Below are 10,082 nucleotides of genomic sequence, written 5' to 3'. Positions count from 1 at the left end.
AGTGGTTATGGCTGTTGATCTTTATTTTGAGTATGTGACGAAACATTGATTTATATATACAAGCTTTGAAAAAGTTATTCCTCCATATTATTGACCTATTTCATCATGCTCTTTGAGCATTTTTGTATTTTGTAGAAGACATTAAACAGATACTAAAATCAAATTCTCGAAAGAAGAATTCCTTATGATATCTATCTAAAGAATTTGTTTACAGGAAACCTAGGAATACAAAGCTACACTTTACACGAAATATGTTTTATTCTATCAAGAACAAACTGGTTTTTGTTTTGTTGTTTCTCCTTTTTCACAGACCAGAGATAGTATGGAAGCTGTGATACAAGCTGTGGCAAGTAGATATTTTTCTTGATTTACTTATGATATTTCTCATAGATTATGCTCTATTATATTTATCATTTTACTAGGATAAATAAATATTCCCAAGCTTGTAAGATGAAGAATAAATTTATCCTACACAATCACAAACATTGATATTGGAAGGACGTCAAAAAAGTTAAAACCCTTGCAAAAATACTTCATAAAATAATGGTTGAAAAAATTTGCCTCCTAACTTTATTTTTCTCATACATGGCATATTCAAAGTCTACTACTACCAGATCGCATTTTTGAATGTCAATGTGTCAATTATTTTCCGTTAGTTGATTGGTATATTATTTCATGTACAAGTTGAAAGAAATCATTTTTCTCACTTTCTGACTTTAATTCTAACATGTGATTTTTGGTTGTTTTTTTTTTTATTTTTTTTTCAAAATTTGCTTTTAAAGTATAATTTTTTAAAATAGAATGTCTTAATTTTAAAAATCGAAAATTGATACATGTCTCAGTGTTACAATATTATAATGTTTTTTCTTCCTTCTAAACAGTATTCTGACATTTATATAAAAAAAGAGTAGACATTGAATACCATGAAAGTAAATATCATTTTATCATGGATTCCGTTTAAACTATTTATAAAACATATTTGATTACTTATTAGATACTTGGAGAACTTCATTTAATGTCTTTAAGACTATGAGAAACAAATATATATTTGAATAGCCTAAATCAGACAGTTATTTTCATAAAAGTTCATTTCTAGTTTATATTAACTTTAATAACTAGTACTTACAATCATCCCGTGTTGTTTTGTTTAAAATATATTCCTTATATAGATTTTTATGAAAACCTAAATAGTTTGTATGCAATAAAAAACTCGCTCATGAATGTCTCGTTATTAATGTTCTGTTTCTCCTTCTAGAATGAATCATGCATTGGAATGCTTATCAATTTGAATATGATCACGTGTTCCCAACCGGTGAGTTCAATCTAATTATGTTGAAGGTATTAGATGAAATTGTGTAAAATATTTAATTTATAATTGAAGAGGATTTAAGTTATCATGAACTTTTCACTTATAAATTTCATTATTAGATGAAGTTACTCATATAATTTGTAGATATTTTGATAAAACGAAAATATGTTGGATTTGATTGCTTAAATGTTTTAAAGTGTAATAATCTAATCCCGCATTATACGCGAGTATAACATACGTACAATGCTTATAATTGAACAAGTTATAATAAGTCCTCTGGTGAGACTAACGTACAGCGCTAAATACTGGCGTTCGATTTCCCGCAGTGGATACAACAGGTAGTCCAATGTAGCATTTCTCTAGAAACAAAGTTATAATAAAACTATCTGAACAGAAAAGTAAAACTATCTGAACAGAAAAGTAAAACTATCAGTTGGGGTATTTAACATGTTCTTAATTTAGAATAGCTTCTGTTTTCTTAAGGGTTATCATAGATGTTTAACACTGGAAATAACCAATCAAAAGTAGAATATTGTGTTTCGATTATACAACCAAGTATTTTCATTTGGTCGTTGAAACGTGTTTTAAGTTGACTCGTGAAACATTATTTATCGAACTCAAACGAATGTTTAATATAGTTACTGAAACTGGGTTGTATAAAATAAATTGAAAAACAAGGTTGAGGACTTTGTTTGTTTTATATTTTTAATCTCTCAGCTACTGATTGATTCTTGTTACGAAATAAAATATTCTATTTCGGTGTTTTACTTTTTCAAAGTTTATTGTGGTGTTTGACAAATGTTATTTATGATTACATTATTGTTTTTGATTATCATTTTTTAAGTCAGGAATTTCATTTATTTCAGAATCGCAGTCAACAGTAAAAAATCTCATTTTATTGAAAGACGAATCGGACGTGAAGACCAAACTTATTCGTACGCTTGTCGCTTCTAACACTTTATGCAGAATATGGAAAAGTATAAAAATTATGAATAAAATATTTTTCACTTGCTTTCTGTATTGTTAATCTATTTATAAAATTAATTATAATATAGCATTTCTGCCTTTAAACCTTTTAGTTACGTGTTGTAGCAGGATACAGATACGATGATCACTTTTCAGTGAATTTCCGGACCAGGTAGACCACAGTTTTTCCCTCGAATCATAACGAATATTTAAAATAAATGCTTGTTTGTTTCGCGTAAAGCTACACGAGGGCTATGTTCGTCGGTTGTCTCCAATTCAGCAAAGTGTAAGACTACAGGGAAGGCACCTAGTTATCATCATCCATCTTCAACTCTTGGGCTATTCTTTTACCAACGAATAGTGAGACTAACAGTAATATTATAATGCCCTACAGGTAAAAGGGCGTTAAAATAAATGCATAAAATATGTTATTTTTAGGTTACTGTTTAGGTTATAACAATGTGTGATCACAGAGACGTATGTGTCAAAGAAAGACGACCTAAACTAACAAATTTTAGAACTTCAGAAACCAAATTTTCCAATTAATTGTTTGTCAGAGATCATTAAATTGGTGATCAGATATACATATATACAGATTTGTACTATGTAGTACCTAGTAAAGCATCTGATGAGAACCTCAAAAATTACAATGAAATATATGTTAACTAAATTTATAAATTTAAAATAAAAGAATTAGTGAAATAATAGCTTGACGACTCTATGGAATTTTCATTGTAGTGCTATTTCTCTTAGTTTTCTGAGTAAATATATATATAATAAAATACAAAAATATATTTTGTTTTTGGTGCATAGTGATACGTATTAAATTATTTTTGTTATATTTCATGCAGCTTAATTGGTGACAGCCATATGATAAGAACAATGTTTTATTTGAAATTTATCTAAATAAGTTACATGTACATATATTTATTAAAATATATATATGAAGGCTTTGGCAACCTGCGAGTGTAGGAGGAAATTTTGTGAAACAAATTTTACCTTTGGGTACTCTGAAAATTTACAACAAATTTGCCATAAATTTTAATTTAATACGAAGTGATGTGTATTCATAACAAACGAATATGGAGTAATCTTTACATTTGTTTTAAGTTTATGTACATATTGATGCTATAATTATATATTTTTTATTCAGTCTTCTGAGTTATCAAATTACATAAAGTTGTAAATTAATATATAAATTGAAATATAGATTCAAACTCTCTGTGTATATATCTTGTTATTTTCAACACTTTGGATTAACATTATATTTACTGCCGTTTAACTATTTAATGTGTTTGATTGGTTTGGTTTCTTTCGTATTTCGCGCAAAACCACACGAGGGCCATACTCATTTCAGCAGTGTAAGAGTAGAGGGAAGGCAGCTGGTCTTCACCACCCACAGACAACTCTTGTGCTAATTTTACCAAATAATAGTAGGATTGACCTTCACATTATATCATACTCATTGCTGAAATGGCAAGCATGTTTGATGCGATGTGGATTCGAATTTGATACCCTCTGATTAGGAGTCGAGCACCCTCTACTGAAAAATTGTGTTACATTTTATGGTTCTAGCTTATTTTCTAGAAACTGCAATTGATACTAAAATAATAATTGTTTGAAAATATTTTCAAATAAGGGTACATGTATATCCCCTTTATTAGGATACTTAAATCGTATTATAAGAATAATTACTTAAGCCGATTACGAGTCATAGGCCTTAACTCACCAGGCCATGCCGAGCAGAGGTGTTTTAACTACCTAACATGTGATTTTTTGTATTTAGGTCAAACCAATCCTCAACTAATCAAAGAAGAATATTTATGTGCTCAAGATTTCCTCGATGCCATTGAAGATCGCATAATATTTGATTGTTATAATGCTTGTAACTCTTTAAAAATATAAAAGTGAATTACATTTTGTTGGATGTCTTCAATATTTATACGTTTTTAAGTTTTCACGTGTTTGAAAGTTTCAGTTATTTTCGTAGGAATATCATATGTGAATGAAGGTTTCAGGCTTAAAAAAAGAAAATTATTATTCCCCTCTGTTTCTATGCGCGAATTCTTTATGCAGTGTATTCAACCGCTGTAATTCGGCTATATCTCACTGAAAATCCTGAGACTGCCTACAGTTATGCCTCCTTTAATTCTACTTTAAGGATTTGTGATGCAGCCAGTTTAAAGGGCTTTAACCATTAATACATTCCTGGTGTATCTTAACCAATTCCCTGAAAGAGTGTTTTTCAGGTCATCTTTAAAATCCAAAATTACTTTTAATGTCACGTGGTTTTGCTATGAATTGGATATATCTCATTTGCGTGTGGCATAGAATATACCTTGAAGTTTGTTCATAGCCATCTGTATATGCTATAAGAGAACAAGAGTCGACAGACTGTGGTAGTGTAATTATATTGTTGTGGATAACTTGCATCACCTAGTTGTCTAAGTGTATTACACAACTCAGTAGTTCAAAAAGTTAGTAAAAGATGAAAATTTTGATTTTACAACATCAATTACTAACTCTGGGTGGTGCAACAGATAAAAGGCCCAGTTTGTGAAAATAAACTGATCGCGTTTGAAAATTAAACAACGTAATCAACATTTTTTTTTTATTTAACACACTTTATTATCGTCTTACTTTACAATAAAGAGTTACAATGATTATGGGTTTTAAAGTAGCATTATTCTTAATATGAAATCTAGCAAACATTCATTCACTGGTTTCAGCGCAAAAGAATGACAAAAATTTTAATATAGCACTAAAAAGAGTCTTTATGTACTTTTATTTGTTTTCAAACGTAGACAGAGAAAGGTGAAGTAGTGTCGATATTCTAAATTTCTACTATTTATTTACGAATTTCAGAATTTGGTCGCAAGAAAACAACTAGAAAATATTTGATTAGAAACAGATCTTTGTATTGAATACAACCTGGTGGGGCTAAACAGTTAATAGACCAAATATTTTATATGTGCTGGAAACTGATTGTTTGTTTGTTTCAAGCTGAGCCTAAAGTTACACAATAGGATATTTGTCCTCTCCCCACCACGGGATCTCAAATATGGCTTTCAGTGTTATCATTCCGTGGGCATACCTCGTGCCACTGAGGGGCAGAAAACTGATTATCAGAGCATCTTCTGATAAGTTACCAATAAGATAATTTATATTATTTATCAAAATATAATTTCTGATTAATATTTTGGAAGTTATCATTATCACTCTTATCACTATGACAAGCTCGACATGGCCAGGTGGGTTAAGGCGTTCGACTCGTAATCTGAGGGTCGCGGGTTCGAAACCCCGTCGCACCAAATATGTTCGCGCTTTAAGCCGTAAGGGCGTTATAATGTACGGTCAATCCCACGATTCGTTGGTAAAATAGTAGCTCAAGAGTTGGCGGTGGGTGGTGGTGACTGTCTGAATTCCCTCTAGTCTTACACTGTAAAATTAAAGACGGCTAGCAAAGATAGCCCTCAAGTAGCTTTGTGCGAAATTCCAAACAAACAAACAAAGCTAACGCAGGTAGTCTTCGTTTAGCTTTATGCGAATTTGCAAGAAACAAACAAAATATTATAACAATTATTATTATCATCACTATTATTTATTATCATCGTTACTGTAGTAGTAATTATTAAGCATGTTATTTTAATTCATTCTTTCTTCAAGTTATATAATTAACTTATTCTGTACATCTCAATCAAAAGTAATAATTATAACTTTAGTTACACATATTCGCAAGTAGCTTATATATTTTTGTAATAGGTACATATGTTAGAAGTTTGGAGTTAATACCCCACTGTTGTTGTTGTTTTTGAATTGAGCACAAAGCCACACAATGGGCTGTCTGTGCTCTGCCCACCACAGGTATCGAAACCGAGTTTTTGACGTTGTATGTCCGCAGATATCCTCAGTGAAATACAGCTCTGTTAAACCAAATCACATTTAACGTAACTATGATGACACTCAATTAATTCTGTTGCTTAGTAAAGCAGAAACACCATCCCCCAAAGTGGCACAGCGGAATATTTGTGGGCTTACAACACTAGGAACCGGCGTTCCATAACCATAAGGGGCAGAGCACAGTTGGCTCTTTCTGTAGCTTTGTGCTTAACTGCAAAAGAATTAACGTGAAATTCATATTCTATTTAATCCTTCACATTTAAAACTCACACAAAAATCTTCATTAAATTTGTTTTTTACTGTTGAGCACGGCTTTGTATGGCTAAGCAGTCAGTAAACCAAGTATTTCGTAAGATAAATATTTAATTATAGAAGGAAATATTTAAGAATGAATGCACAAAATGAATTTTTATTACTTTTTAAAAACACCACTGAGAAAACATGTTTGGTTGACGGAGATTCAAAGCCGCGCACCTCATATTACGAATCGAATGCCTTAACTACCTAGCCATCCGGTCGTAACCATTATTTGAACTGTTAGAAACAACACAATAATATTTTGAAAAAAGGAAGTGAAATATAATTCTGCTCTATGAATTCAAAAAGATGTAAGAGATTCTGTATACGAATTAACAGCAATGAATCTCTTGACACGATAGAAAAAACAATTATTTTAACTTTGACAAAATGTGTAGTTTTATGGTATCTCAGTACATAATACGGCATGACTTCATGTGGTTAGAATAATTACATATGGTAATAATAAGAGAAAATGATATTTTATGAGAATGATTTCCTGTGTCCTGTACTGTCCTTGGAACAGTTTCGTCGATGGCGTTCAATATGCAGAAAATGCATTATTCTGTTTTCGTTACAAGAATATCCACAATTTGTTTAATCGAAAAACAAATTATTGCATAGTTATTTACATAACGACATGTTTTTGTTACACTATTGAACATCATGTGACAAAAACTTTCGTATTGTCACATAATTTGGATGGATCGACACTGTATGATAAGTCAAGAACAACAAATAACAAGTACGGTTTCAGAGGCACTCGCTGACAACTAAATATTTTATTTTATTTTAATCACTTACAAACACAATATATTATCCAAACAGATTTTTGTTACATCTCACTCTATTACACACAACACGTAAAAAACCTTATTAAAAATCGCCAACAATTCCCAGTATATGCTTTTAATTATAAATGTAGCATATTCTCACGATATTTCGTTTAGAAATAGTACGTATTTCGTAAAGATTGAGTATGAATATATACCTGCCGCTTCTTTCAATAGAATGTCTGTTTTTTATATAGCACAGCTACATCGGGCTATCTGCTGAGTCCACCGAGGGGAATCGAACCATTTATTTTAGCGCTGTAAATCCGTAAAGTTATTGCTGTACCAACGGGAAAACTTTCAATAGAAGCTATCACTTTAATAGGTAGTGCAACAGCTCACATAAAAACAAGAAAATATCACACTAGTTGCAATCATAATTCTTAATTAAACGAAGATGTGTTTGTTGTGTGTAGAAAATTATGTTTAAGGTGAGAAAATATAAAAAAATATTGTTATGAAAAACAATAAATATGTTTCTGTTTCTGTTTCAACATCAACTAAACATAATGTTCAGAACGATGCTTGCGTTTGATTTTATTTCAAAACAACATTTGCAACTTTTCCTTCGTGTTCGTTTACTGATGAAAGTGATATAATAAACATAATTTATTGCAAATAATCTGTTAAGGTGTCTTCCGATAAATCAGTGGTAATTTCACAGATCTGCAACGATAAAAATATGGTGATCAAATCCCAAGAGTTTGCAATAGATAAATCCGCTTTAAAATTAGACATGTTTCGTGTGTCATTGTGATAGTTACAGCTCAGTTCATCCCATTATCCATTCAGAATTTAACGTAAGGTATTTCATTAAATATGAGCTCGAGAGCACAAATAAAGTAATAGCTCATTTAATAATTAGAAGTATTATATGATAATTATTTGTGTTACATGAGGTGATTATTTGTTTTAAGCAAAGAATACGATATATATGTTGTATGGTTGATTACGTCGCCTGTATTTGGTTTTCGTTTATCGTCTGTAAAAAACAACGTCAAAATACACGTAGTACCAAAACTTGAATTACAAGGTAATTTCATTCAATACAGCAATATAATGTGTCCAATCTTGACTATAGCGTAAGAACACTTCAATGTGAATGTGACATTCCTTTCACAACATCCGTTTAAACAATGACACTCCTTTTCATTCAGACAATGTAACACTCCTTTTAACACATCCGTTCAGTTCCATAAATATCATACATTTTTGAACAGATTCGTTCAGTTCTTGCAATAGGAAACTCGTTTTAATATCCTTTCGAACAATGTAACATTCCTTTCAATACGTATGCTGAATTCAGACAGTATGAATCTATTTTCAGTATTAATTTTGTTCGTCTAATATGACAATAGTTTCAACACATCCTATCGACATTGTCGTCTACGTGAGTGTGAAAGTTGATTCGTTCTTCTTTAATAAACAAAAAAGCCTCCACAGAGTTTCCCTAGAAGTGGGTTAATAGATTTACATTTATATACGATTGTGAAAGCATTATCTAGCACAAATATTGATAATAATGTAGAATTTGAGTTAAAGTTTTATTTTCTATTTCGTGTGTTCACGTCTGTCTGTTTGTTTTGGAATTTTTCGCAAAGCTACACGAGAGCTATCTGTGCTAGCCGTCCCTAAGTTAGCAGTGTAAGTCTAGAGGAAAGGCTGCTTGTCATCACCACCCACCGCCATCTTTTGGCCAACTCTTTTACCAACGAATAGTACCAAAACCTGAATTACAAGGAAATCTTATTTACTACAGTAATATTATAATGTATTCAATCTTGACTACAGCGTAAGCTCATCTAGTGCATTTTAACGCCTTTACAGCTGAAATGGCGTGCATGTTTGGTTGGAGCGGAATTCGAAAGCGCGACCCTCGGATTACTTAACCCATCTCGTCATGTCGGGCCTCAACGGCTGTCACGTAAGTTACATATGTTATACTTTCTAATATTTCATATACGTATAAATATATATGTATTGTGTGGTTTAATTTCACTTTATCACGTCTATGGTATTTTTGTGTTTATATATAAATCTATAATAATAATAACAATAAGGTCATTCCAATGAAGAGTAACAGAAAAACATTATATCCAAGTTTTAATTGAACTAAGTATGAAGTGTTATAATTAAGTCATATGTAACAATCAAAACAAATGTAAAATAAAACCTGCATCTAATAATAGGTTAAATTATAACATTGTGTTTTGTAACCAGGTTAAATTCACATCTTCTGCACAGATAGCCCCTTCTGTAGCTTTGTCTTTAATTCCAGACAGGTGAATTTATTAGCGAAAAAAATAATTCCAAATTAAAATCAGTCAGTGAATCTGATGTAGCACAAATATCAGTCGAATGAATCTTGGTTTATTTCATTTTTATTACATGAAAGATTATTACGGCATAATTTGATTCTTGTTTTATTTGTTATTCTTCTTTCGAGGTTTAAATTATTAATATATAAAAGGGCTGTGTATCACACCATTTTACTGAAGTTTTTGTGTAAAAAAAACAACACAAGTTAGGAAAACAAATCCGAAAAGAACTGAAAACTGAAATATAAGTTCAGTTTAAGCAAGTGGCAGAACGTATTGTCATGATAGGTTTTATATATATTTCGATAAATAACTAATCTTGGCAAGAGATTTTTTCACTCTTTTGTTACAAGTTAGCTGTATATTAGTTTCTTTGCTTTCGAATTTCGCTACACAAAAGCTATTTGCGCTAACCGCTGTTAATTTAGCAATGTAATACTAGAGGGAGGGCATCTACTT

General features: G+C 31.1%; 1 long non-coding RNA gene across 1 annotated transcript; it reads left to right on the top strand.

The window, feature by feature from the left end:
• Nucleotides 1–1,404: 1,404 nt before the first annotated feature.
• On the top strand, nt 1,405–4,289 carry LOC143250209 (uncharacterized). The gene is made up of 3 exons (XR_013028100.1): nt 1,405–1,647; nt 2,176–2,286; nt 4,062–4,289. It is a non-coding gene; the product is annotated as an uncharacterized LOC143250209 (long non-coding RNA).
• The last annotated feature ends 5,793 nt before the right edge of the window (nt 4,290–10,082 follow it).

The sequence above is a fragment of the Tachypleus tridentatus genome, chromosome 1 (assembly GCF_004210375.1).
Source record: "Tachypleus tridentatus isolate NWPU-2018 chromosome 1, ASM421037v1, whole genome shotgun sequence".
NCBI classification, from domain to species: Eukaryota; Metazoa; Arthropoda; class Merostomata; order Xiphosura; family Limulidae; genus Tachypleus; species Tachypleus tridentatus.
This window is presented reverse-complemented; position numbering and strand designations above follow the sequence as displayed.